The sequence below is a fragment of the Archocentrus centrarchus genome, chromosome 7 (genome assembly GCF_007364275.1).
Source record: "Archocentrus centrarchus isolate MPI-CPG fArcCen1 chromosome 7, fArcCen1, whole genome shotgun sequence".
Taxonomy (NCBI): Eukaryota; Metazoa; Chordata; class Actinopteri; order Cichliformes; family Cichlidae; genus Archocentrus; species Archocentrus centrarchus.
This window is the reverse complement of record NC_044352.1, coordinates 27,481,680-27,494,350: the sequence shown is the minus strand read 5'-3', so window position 1 is coordinate 27,494,350 and position 12,671 is coordinate 27,481,680. Positions and strand designations below refer to the sequence as shown.

The window sequence follows — 12,671 nt, the reverse complement described above, 5'->3', positions numbered from 1 at the left end:
CCTCTCTCATTCAGTTTCTGATAGAATGGGTATTCTGTAAAATGTTCAAAATAAATAAAAATGCACATTAAGAGTCAAACACCAAAAATCTCTGACAAAATTATTTTAGTTTGGATGTGCAGTTACAAAAATGACTTCTGCATTACTCTGAATAATCACTAAGAAGCTGCAAAATAGCTGACAAACATGCCTAAAATGATGTATTTAGTATGCTAATGAACCAATTATTGTCTAATCAAATATTCAGTTGTTCATTCTTGCACTTATTTCTAATACCTGCTTCTTTTCAATATTGTGTTGATGGAGTCTACAGATTGAGTCTCTGTTTTAGGGAGAATTGTAGCAGCATGGACTGGCCTTTCTTCTGTCATGTCCTGGGCCGTTGGCCCAGCGTTTTGTGTTAGTTTATTTCCTAGTGTTGTGATATGTCTGCGTCGCTGTCCTGAGTCTGTGCCTGTTCCCCGTGTTTAGTCAGTATGTTCCTTGGTTTGTCACTTCCTGTTTATTTTGACAGTCTGGTTTTTCTGTGCTTTGTGTTCAGCTTTGCTTCCCCTGTGTAATTAGTTTCATTTGCCTCACCTGTTGTTCCCTGCTGTTTCCTCTTGCCCTGATTACCCAGTGTGTACTTAAGCCCTCAGTTTTGTTTTGTTCTCTGTTGCGTCGTTGATGTTGTGTGCCCGTGTGTTCCCTGTGTTTGCCCGTCGTCTCCCTTCCAAGATTTTTGTATTTGTTTTTCCCCTGCTTAAATAAATCCCTTTTAAGTTACGCTGACTTCTGGAGTCCTTCGTGTCAGCCATTCCTCGCCTGTTTCCTCCCCGGCCATGACAGAACGACGCAACCAGACTATGGACCCCGCGGATACCAGGAGCCCCTCCGAGCAAGAGGAAGTGATTTTGGAGCTCATAGATCTCTCCAGGAACATCATTCATGCCACTGATGAACCCCGTCAGATTATTCAGGCAATTTTCTGCTGCAGACTTTTTTCTTCCTCCACTTGGCTCCTCACCCATCCTGACACTGCCTCCCTTGCCCATTCCATAATCATGCTCCGGAAAAACTTACAAGCTAAACTGTATAATATTGGTCGCCCTGTCCAGGGCAAAGACACAACCTTTTTCCTCCAAGCCATCACTAATTCACCTCTCCTGCAGCCGGTCATCTCACCTCCGTCGTCTCCTCCGCACCACTGCAGCTCAGCACCACAGGCGCTGCCTCGCTTTCCGGATCCGCCGTCATCCCTTCAACTCACCTCTCCCACCTCGTCATTTTCATCCTTTCACCCACAGCCCACCGCCTCCCCAGACCTCTCTTGGCTGCCAGATGATGTGGAGATTATTGATTCACCTCTGCTGGTGGACATCCTGGATGCTGAGAATCGTGCTTCCCACTCCAACAGAACGCGAAGGAAGCAGCGCTCCCGGCGTCGCCGTGCTCCTCCCCAGCCACTCTCGCCTCAGTCAGCTGTAGCGCCCGCTCAGTCGCAGTCTTCCCAGTCAGCTGTAGCTCCAGCTCCCCCTCAGTCGCAGTCTTCCCAGTCAGCTGTAGCTCCAGCTCCCCCTCAGTCGCAGTCTTCCCAGTCAGCTGTAGCTCCAGCTCCCCCTCAGTCGCAGTGTTCCAAGTCAGCTGTAGCTCCAGCTCCCCCTCAGTCGCAGTGTTCCAAGTCAGCTGTAGCTCCAGCTTCCCCTCAGTCGCAGTGTTCCAAGTCAGCTGTAGCTCCAGCTTCCCCTCAGTCGCAGTGTTCCAAGTCAGCTGTAGCTCCAGCTCCCCCTCAGTCGCAGTGTTCCAAGTCAGCTGTAGCTCCAGCTCCCCCTCAGTCGCAGTGTTCCAAGTCAGCTGTAGCTCCAGCTCCCCCTCAGTCGCAGTGTTCCAAGTCAGCTGTAGCTCCAGCTCCCCCTCAGTCGCAGTGTTCCAAGTCAGCTGTAGCTCCAGCTCCCCCTCAGTCGCAGTGTTCCAAGTCAGCTGTAGCTCCAGCTCCCCCTCAGTCGCAGTGTTCCAAGTCAGCTGTAGCTCCAGCTCCCCCTCAGTCGCAGTGTTCCAAGTCAGCTGTAGCTCCAGCTCCCCCTCAGTCGCAGTGTTCCAAGTCAGCTGTAGCTCCAGCTCCTCCTCAGTCGCAGTCCCAGACCCCTCAGTTAGCTCCAGCTCCCTCTGTTCACCCTGCTCCAGCTCCCTTAGCTCCAGCTTCCCCTGCACCTGTACCTGTTCGGCGGGTGGGGGCAGCCACGGACGGGCTGACCTCGGCACTCGCACCTGTTCCGCGGGTGGGGGCGGCCACGGACGGGCGGACCTCGGCACTCGCACCTGTTCCGCGGGTGGGGGCGGCCACGGACGGGCTGACCTCGGCACTCGCACCTGTTCCGCGGGTGGGGGCGGCCACGGACGGGCTGACCTCGGCACTCGCACCTGTTCCGCGGGTGGGGGCGGCCACGGACGGGCTGACCTCGGCACTCGCACCTGTTCCGCGGGTGGGGGCGGCCACGGACGGGCTGACCTCGGCACTCGCACCTGTTCCGCGGGTGGGGGCAGCCAGGTCCAAGCCTTCGCATCGGTTTTCTGTGTTAGCTGCAGCAGCAGGGTCTCAGTCAGCTCTAGCTCCAGTCGCTCTCCCTCGCCTTCAGTCAGCTCCAGTAACTCTTCCTCGGTCCCCAGTGTCAGCTGTTTCAGTGCCCTCTCAGTCAGTTCCCTCAGCCCCTGTCTTAGTTCCTTCGGTTTTGGTCCCAGTTCCCTCAGCTCCTGCTCCTTCTGTAGCTCCAGTAGTGTCAGCTCCCTCTCAGGCCCCAGTGTCAGCTAGCTCTCGGTCTGTTTCCACGCAGCCAGATCTCCCTAGCTCTCGGTCTGTTTCCACGCAGCCAGATCTCCCTAGCTCTCGGTCTGTTTCCACGCAGCCAGATCTCCCTAGCTCTCGGTCTGTTTCCACGCAGCCAGATCTCCCTAGCTCTCGGTCTGTTTCCACGCAGCCAGATCTCCCTAGCTCCCGGTCTGTTTCCACGCAGCCAGATCTCCCTAGCTCCCGGTCTGTTTCCACGCAGCCAGATCTCCCTAGCTCCCGGCCTGTTTCCACGCAGCCAGATCTCCCTAGCTCCCGGCCTGCTTCCACGCAGCCAGTCGTCTCCCGGCCTGCTTCCACGCAGCCAGTCGTCTCCCGGCCTGCTTCCACGCAGCCAGTCGTCTCCCGGCCTGCTTCCACGCAGCCAGTCGTCTCCCGGCCTGCTTCCACGCAGCCAGTCGTCTCCCGGCCTGCTTCCACGCAGCCAGTCGTCTCCCGGCCTGCTTCCACGCAGCCAGTCGTCTCCCGGCCTGCTTCCACGCAGCCAGTCGTCTCCCGGCCTGCTTCCACGCAGTCCCCTGCACCTCGGCTATTCCCCGAGCAGCCCCTGCTGCTCAATAAAGCAGCAGTGTGCCCTGTTCCGCGGTCCCAGCCTACGCATCCGGTGCCTCACTATGTAGGCCCCGTTCAGCCCATGGGCTCAGCTCAGTCCGAGCCGATGGGGGTCTCCGCTCAGTCCGAGCCAGGGGGTCCCGCTCAGTCCGAGCGCTCCGCGCCAGAGGGTCCCGCTCAGTCCGAGCCGATGGGGGTCTCCGCTCAGTCCGAGCCAGGGGGTCCCGCTCAGTCCGAGCGCTCCGCGCCAGAGGGTCCCGCTCAGTCCGAGCGCTCCGCGCCAGAGGGTCCCGCTCAGTCCGAGCCGATGGGGGTCTCCGCTCAGTCCGAGCGCTCCGCGCCAGAGGGTCCCGCTCAGTCCGAGCCGATGGGGGTCTCCGCTCAGTCCGAGCGCTCCGCGCCAGAGGGTCCCGCGCAGTCCGCGCCAGAGGGTCCCGCTCAGTCCGCGCCAGAGGGTCCCGCTCAGTCCGCGCGCTCCGCGCCAGAGGGTCCCGCTCAGTCCGAGCGCTCCGCGCCAGAGGGTCCCGCTCAGTCCGAGCGCTCCGCGCACGAGGGTCCCGCTCAGTCCGAGCCGATGGGGGTCTCCGCTCAGTCCGAGCGCTCCGAGCCAGGGGGTCCCGCTCAGTCCGAGCCGGTGGGGGTCTCTGCTCAGTCCGAGCGCTCCACGTCACCCGAGGGTTCCCCACCAGAGCCCGGGGTCGCCCTTCTCCGCCGCCGCATGCCCCGCGGTCGGCCTCCAGTGTCTGCTCCCCGTCACCGCCGCCGCATGCCCCGCGGTCGGCCTCCAGTGACCCCTCCTCGTCGCCGCCGCCGCGGGGAGCGCGGTCGGCCTCCAGTGACCCCTCCTCGTCGCCGCCGCCGCTGGGAGCGCGGTCGGCCTCCAGTGACCCCTCCTCGTCGCCGCCGCCACTGGGAGCGCGGTCGGCCTCCAGTGACCCCTCCTCGTCGCCGCCGCATGCCGCGCGGTCGGCCTCCAGTGTCTTCTCCTCGTCTCCGCCGCCGCCGCTGGAAGCACGGTCAGCCTCCGGTGCCTGCTCCCCGTCGCCGCCGCCGCTGGGAGCGCGGTCGGCCTCCAGTGACTCCTCCTCGTCGTCGCCGCCGCCGCTGGGAGCGCGGTCGGCCTCCAGTGACCCCTCCTCGTCGCCGCCGCCGCTGGGAGCGCGGTCGGCCTCCAGTGACCCCTCCTCGTCGCCGCCACCGCTGGGAGCGCGGTCGGCCTCCAGTGACCCCTCCTCGTCGCCGCCGCATGCCGCGCGGTCGGCCTCCAGTGTCTTCTCCGCGTCTCCGCCGCCGCCGCTGGAAGCACGGTCAGCCTCCGGTGCCTGCTCCCCGTCGCCGCCGCCGCTGGGAGCGTGGTCGGCCTCCAGTGACTCCTCCTCGTCGTCGCCGCCGCCGCTGGGAGCGCGGGCGGCCTCCAGTGATTCCTTCTCGTCCTCGTCGCCGCCGCCGCTGGGAGCGCGGTCGGCCTCCCTCGTTGGGATTTTGCTTTGTGGCCCCTTGGCCTCTGCGGCCTCCTGACTGTGTGTTTTTTGTTTTTGGATTTCCCACTGACTCCCCTGAACTGTGGACTGTTTTTTCCCCTGCTGTTTTTTGTTTTGTCATAGCTCCTGGACTGTTCCTTGTTTCGACCCCCTGTTTTGGACTGTCTCCGGCCTTGTGCCGTCGCCTTTTGTTCTGGGCCTGTGTTTTTGTTTTCTTCCTGTACGGGTTTGATTTGTTTTGTTCACGCCCTGTGATTTCTGTTTTGCTCCCTGTCTTTGTTTTGGTTTCGGGCCCCCCCCCCTGGCCCCCCGCCTCCCGCCCTTGTCTGGTTTTGTTTTCTGGTTTTGGCCGTCGGGAGCCGGCCTTTGAGGGGGGGGTACTGTCATGTCCTGGGCCGTTGGCCCAGCGTTTTGTGTTAGTTTATTTCCTAGTGTTGTGATATGTCTGCGTCTCTGTCCTGAGTCTGTGCCTGTTCCCCGTGTTTAGTCAGTATGTTCCTTGGTTTGTCACTTCCTGTTTATTTTGACAGTCTGGTTTTTCTGTGCTTTGTGTTCAGCTTTGCTTCCCCTGTGTAATTAGTTTCATTTGCCTCACCTGTTGTTCCCTGCTGTTTCCTCTTGCCCTGATTACCCAGTGTGTACTTAAGCCCTCAGTTTTGTTTTGTTCTCTGTTGCGTCGTTGATGTTGTGTGCCCGTGTGTTCCCTGTGTTTGCCCGTCGTCTCCCTTCCAAGATTTTTGTATTTGTTTTTCCCCTGCTTAAATAAATCCCTTTTAAGTTACGCTGACTTCTGGAGTCCTTCGTGTCAGCCATTCCTCGCCTGTTTCCTCCCCGGCCATGACATCTTCCATAACTGCTTTAACTCAGCAGCTCAGAAAATGTATATACCTTTGCTGCTTAGGCACTCACTAACTATTAGATCACAGTACACGTAGAGGTATGCAGCTGTACAGTAAATGCACATTATGACCCATGAATACTGTATGCTAGCACAAATGCAAGCCATGAATGTACTCTGTGTCATCCCCATGTGGCATGCGTGTAACATGACTGTAATCATTTCAGAGTGTAATCACTGTCAACCGTGAATGCAAAATTGGCAGAGAGTAGAAGAAGCTACGTTCGCCTGCTTACTCACATGGGGGTGGAGGAAATATCCAAAATGCCTTTAAAAAAAAAAAAAAAGAAGTACTGTAGATTGTTTCCACAGTGGTCTGAATTTTATATTTTGTTGCTTGGCTGTGGTCAGGTAAAATCATTAATATTTAAGGTTATAGTGAATTTTTGACCACTCCTTGCACCTTCATCACTGTGAGGATAGAAAAAAAAAATTGTAGAAAAGTAACTTCAGCACTTTCCTGTAAACATGTTCTCCAAGTTTACAGGAAATGTCTTCAAACATTTAAAGCTCCCAAAATTTAAACCTTAACCCCAGGCTAAGCCCAGCCTAAGATTGCCGTTACCATGGTAACAGCCAGTTATATCCACATTGACTGTTGGCGCTCAACAAAAAAAAAAGGAGGAAAACAGGGCTCATTGTGGTTTGCTAACATTGTTATGGAGAGAGCAAAGAGAAAGGAAAGAGTTTTTAGATTCTGCAGTAAGCCACTGGAAATTGTTTTTGTGTGTCCAAAGGAAACTGTCCCGATCCTGACTGAAGAATTCACAGAACTGCACTGAAACCTGTAAATAACCCCGCCTATGCTACAGGATTTTATGCAGCACAAAGTTTTCAGTGTTTTACTGTTTCACAGTGTTTAAACCGTTAGCTGTTGGTGTCATTTTTTTTCCACATTTCACAGTCTTTGCTGTGTTTTCAAAGTAGTATGTCCATATAATTGCTGGATTCTTTAAAAAGACAAACATTTTCTGCCGGGTTAAACGAACTGAAAGGTCAGATGTGGTCGCTGCATTAGGCATTCTTTTCTTCTTTGAAAATAAAAGTCTTCAAGAATTCATTGTATGGTAATCCTGCTTAAGATAGTCCATGACTAAACTGCTTTGTGTGACAAGTTAATTAGACATCTGAAGACCGACTCTAATAGTCAGTCTTTGTGTGTGAGAGATTGTAACTGAATTTGATCCAGCTACGATCAAATCTATTGATGTTAGTCTCCAGAAGTGAACATTGAACTGTTTCATCACACCTGCCATTGGGATTGAATCGGTTACTGTAACATTTTTCCCCAACTCGTTTGGGTTGGTAGAAAATCAACTGCATAGTGACACAAGGAGAGCACACAACAACTTGCCAGCTTGCCTGAGTGAGTTGCACTTGTTGAATGCAGGCTGTGTGTCTTAACTCCCACTCACTGTTGGCATGGACAGTACAGGACAACACAAGGGGACAGCTCTTTCTGGTATTGTTGAAAACTCAGCATGTTTAGACCAGGATAAAGAAACGAATGTTGCTCTTAATCTGTGTAAAGGAAGTAGCTTTCACGTGCCTTCTGTCTACTTAACCTAGTTTGAACTATTCTCATGCATGTCATCTGCCAGCACATCCTTTTAACACCTGTTAAGTTTATTGGCTTGCAGCCTTAGGTGTCTATGATTCTGTAATTAGGTGCCTTTTTACAGTGTTGCAGCCAGCACAATGCAGCCTTTGTGGTTAATAGCTGCAATGCAATCTGTAGTTTCTTGTATTAAGACAATATGCCAGCATTGTGCATCCTCAACATCTTGCATATCTCAGTTTGGATTGGAGTTTTTCTGGATACTGCAGATGTAAGTGAATGGGCTCCTGTTGATCCTGCTCTCATAGCTCTCTGGCCATCATAGAGGGGTTGAGTGAGGAGGTGAGGGAGGCGGGTGGGGGGTGTTATAGCTGTAGAGCCTCCAGATGCTCACTGATTGTTCCTGTTGTTTGTGCTGCTAGCAACTTCGACCCCCCTCTACTCTACGCAGATGGCGCTGTCAGCTCCATTATGGATATGAGATGATTAAAACTCCAGTCAGCAAACCCGCTACTGATAACTTGGGTCTTGTTAGATGATCTGAGGGTTGCAAGGTTAAATATTGCAGAGTTATGTAGAGCGAGCAGACACCACCGCGTGTTCCTGAAAGATACCGTTGATCCTTACAGATCTGTCGGTGTCAGCAGATGTACGTGGCGGATGGTTAAAGCGAAAAGAATTGCATTCAGCGTAGGAACCGGGAGGTCTTTAAAATAAATGGATCCATCTGGTCACGTCATGTTATCAAGTTTGTGATGGGCGTGTGGGTGAAACGAATGGAGTAAATAAGTAAGTTTACATCCACTGTGGAGAAAAGTGAGCACATGTAAAATGTATGTTAAGTGTCTCAGCGATCTATTTTTAAAGAAGTGAGCTCAGTGAACATTGTAATGTAGATTTTTGACCTGCGTAGACCCGTATAGGCGTATAATACAGCCACTTCAACAGCGAGAGCTACACACACAGAGACAGGGAGAAATCACTTTTCCCAACAGTTACCATGGCAATCCAATAAGGTTGCCTTTACTCTCTGTATTGACTCTCAATAAAGTGAGTAAAAATGAATCTCCTTTTCTCAAGCATTAAATCTGGACTTAAATGCTGATGCCCCGCGACAGGCGTGCAGAGTCAAACCCCCTGTTCCCGATTTATGGAAAACTCAGCCAAGAGGAGCTGAACGGGCTACACTGAGCAGATGCTGTTTCGCTCTCTGTTTTCTCCTGCTCCTTCTTCAAGGTTTGACACATCTGCCTCAAGGAAGAAGCATACAGATGTTGACTGAGACACTATTTTGGCTATATTAGATTGTTCTGTCAATCAAAAGTTCTAAAGGAGAATTTTAATGTGATTTCCTGTTATATTTGTTGGGTTTTGTTAAAAAAAAAAGAATTACAAAAAGCATTGCATTGCCTGACAGGAGTCGTGCATTGCATGTTTTAGATCCGTTCACCTGCTAAACAGTTCAGCTAAGCTTTGCTAGGTTCACAAATACGCCTCCTGTCACCAACATGACAGTATACAGATTTAAGGAAGGCTGTTTGAAGCTGCCTCAGTAACAACAGCATTTTACACCCTCCTGAAACTGCAGTAATTTTCATTTGTGTGTTGTAGGCTGAGCTCTTGTGTGTTCCTTGATGTTTCTAATACAGAAGATGAGCGTATGCTTGTGAAAAAGAGGTCACTGCCTAACTTGAAGATATGGACTCTGGCTGCCTCCTTTTTTTTTGTGGCCATTTTAACATTTGCCATGCAGTTTGATTTATGCAGCAATGCCTTTGACATTGAGAGAAAAGATGTGCGGAGTAATTGCTTCAGATCTATCGCTCTTTAGCTTTCTTCCTCTCTCTGTCCTGCTCCTCACTCGGCCTGTCTTAGCCTCTTCTTCAGTGAGTGCTTTAGATTGCTTGGCGACTCTGTGGAAATCAACCCTAGACTGACACTTTGACACCAGCATTAATTGGCAATTCCTAGTTATCAACAGGCAACCTTTGATGGAAGCCTTCTCCTAACCTGTTTTGCTCAGTCTTGGGGGATTTGTATAGGCATGTATCGAGTGTGCCGGAACAAATGCACTTTGCAATCTGTGGGAATGAGGTTGCTCAACCTCTATAAGCTGAAACTCTGGTTTACAAATGAGGACCCTTTCCTACTTTTTTCAGGTGCTTTTAAGCGAATACTGCGTGGGTTTAGGTTCCATTACCTCTAAATCACTCTTTGCAAATAATTCCTAAACCCGCTACATGCAGACAATCCAGCAGACGCACACAATAACTCATACATATGCATAGTGATTAAATATTGATTTTCTTTGTAGCGCCACCAAGATCGCATTGTTGCATCATTCTTACTCAGGGAAAAGTCTGCAGTTTAGATGCTGTCACATAATTCACCACTGAAACAGCAGACAGACAAATCACTGGAAATGTACGATAAAACAAGGCTGGAGGGTTTCTCTAGCTAGAAATATGTAAAGTGTTGAGATATGAGAGAATTTTTAATTGCAGAATATCACCACAACTGAAATATCAAATATTGTAGGTGTAGCACATGACATTTTATATTGGATCAAGGTTATTTATGGAGTCTGTACTGTGCAGAAAGGGTAACTAGAGTCTTGCACCATCTTTTGGGTGTTGAAGATTTCAATGACAGAATTTTTGCACAAGAAGATATTTTGATATGCCCCTGAAAAAAACAAACAAAAACACAATGCTAAATTTACTACATTCATACTTACTGGAAACACTCATTTAATAACCAGTTAGTTTTACCCAAAAATAACATTTTGTGTGCATAATCTTTTTAAGCCAAAGTGATATCATAGGACATGTGGCTGCATTAATGACTGATCAGTTTATCCCCTAAAGATCAAACTGAATTAGAGATAAATATGTTTGAGAGAAAAATGTTGTAGCTGTATTTTCCTTCATAAAGACAGCCATAATCACCATTTTGCAACTCTAGAAATCGATGAATTATAAATATAACTTATCAAGTCATCTGACTAGAAGCTTAAAGCAGCAACAATCAAGTTTTTGCCACTTGGAGGCAGCAGAGCAATCTGCAAACATAATTTTTTGGAAAGTTGTAATGGCAAACGTGTTAAGAAAATGTTTTTGCTTCACACCTTCAGCAGACTGAAAGTCCAGTATTCACTGTTCCAGTTCCTGAGAGAAATGTCTGCTGCTAAAGTTGCTGACTGTGTCTGCTGTTTGGTGCCAAACCGGTAAAAAACACATCAAAATGAGGGAAAAAGAAAGCACGGAGACTCAAACTATATATGCAGAAAGGTTGAGGGTTTTAAACTAAACTGGAACAGTCTAAAGAAGGTCCTCTAGACCTGCACCGACATAGACATATTTTTCTTTTCCCTTGCTCAACCTCTCCACCAAGGTGGGGGGCATTATTTTTTGTACAATCCTGATCACATACAACCGCCAAACAGTAGTGAAAACATGCCCCAATCTTTGTGGAGGAAGGGTTCAAACCCTCCCAGCTAGGAGCTGGGAGGGTTTAACAATACATATACATATATGTAAAATTGGTTGAGAACTGAAGAAGCCTTTCGGATGAGAGGTGAAACGTCTTCAAGAAACAAAAAGAAGTCCAGTCGCCTTTTTCAAGCTCCAGAGACTACTATGACCTGGATGACTGAGAATCTACACAGACATATATGTAAAATTCACTATTTTTGTTGTTCTTGACCTTTTTGCTGTGCTGAGACAGGCATTTGTCATTAATGCATTAAACCTAAAAATACCATAGAAAAACAGATATTACCAGCCAGGCGCATTAATTGACTCCCCAGAGTTTTTGTGTCTAAGCTGTGGCTCTTTTATTAAAAGTAGGTGGCGAGGGGAAATTTAATTTAACTGCAATCCTTTTTGTTGACATGTTCATCAGGCTGTCACAGCCATGAAGGTGAAAAATCTCATTTATTCCTTGCTGGGAGCATTGATGGGAGCTCCACAGAGGTCACAGGCCAGCAGTCCCTTCCTCTTTGTATCACTTTATGTCCCGTCCCTTTTTTCTCTTCCTTCCTCCCTCTGCCCGTGCGACTCTCAGCTGCAGTTTGTTTGGCAGCGATTTGACCAAACAAAAGCTAACTGGGTATCTCCAAAGCAAGGTGACTGCCAAAGGTGATTTTTCAAGCTGACTGCCAGGACACAACGAGTTTTAGATAAAGAGGCCAAATTTTCCTCCCTCCAACTGGCAGTTGTGGATTAAAATAGAACTTGCCTCTGCACTCAGATTTGTCACCCATGTCATTATCTGCTCTATTATTCCTGCAGCCTTAAACGTACTGCCCTGAAAATTAGGATGTGATGGACTTAATGTTGTGTTTGTGTTGTTTGGACCTCACATTCTTGGGTTCAGTTGTTTCATTAAAGAACTGTAGTTGGAAACTACGCACGTTTTGGGCTCCAAATGGCAGCCAGAAGTAACTTAATGAGCAACTTTGACTTAAATACCATTAAAAAATATAATATTAAAATATAAAACCACATCAATTAACTAGACACAGCATGCTCATATTTACCAGTGTAGCCAATCGGATTCCTCTCATATAAAATTATAGAATACTAAACATGTTTACAGACGTCAATCATCAAATTCATCAATTAATGACAGTTTGTAATTTTCTAATTGAAGTTCCACTTGTTTTCCTGAGCTCAGTCGTGTCCATAGGAGGCTGGGAAGGAGCACAGCCTAATTCTGTCCCGTAATGTGATTTAATCAGTAATGGCTTAACAAATCAAATTAGTGCAGCTTTTGATTTTAAAATCTACTGACTGGAAAGTCCCCCTCTTTCAATCTGACATCAATATAAAATGAAGCAATCCTTAGAGGACTCCTCAGCTATTGATCAAGGTCGGGTCAGCTGTATTGTGCCTGAACTTGGACAGATGTTAATTTACAGCTGAACACTTTCAGCTTAACAGCTTCAGCATACGCCTGACACAGGCAGAGAAGGGGATAGAGGATAGAGAGGGGATATGAGGTAAATGCAAATGACTTGCTGGATAAGTTAATGTGCCTTTGCCATGGCAAGGGACCCTGATTGCACTGGGAAGGTAAGGCTTCCCTGAGCCAGCCAGAGATATCATTAATCCAAGGTTGACCTGGTATGTTTTGCGCATGGTCCTAACCACCTAAGTTTATCATCTAAGAGGAGGCCGTCCAGGTGGATGGAAAGCAGAAGAGAGGTTGTGTGCTTTTCTAAAAGGACTGAGCAGCACTTCCTTTTGAGCGTTTCCCGAAGACAAATTGGCTTGGATCAGCAGCTAGGCAGCTGGCTGATGGAGAGGTGAGATGTATAAGGGCCACGTGGGCATTTTCATCATGGCATTTTCTTTT

General features: G+C 49.5%; 1 protein-coding gene across 1 annotated transcript in view; it reads left to right on the top strand.

The window, feature by feature from the left end:
* ajap1 (adherens junctions associated protein 1) overlaps positions 1-12,671 on the top strand; it is a 51,253-nt gene that overhangs the window by 34,143 nt on the left and 4,439 nt on the right. The window lies entirely within an intron of this gene.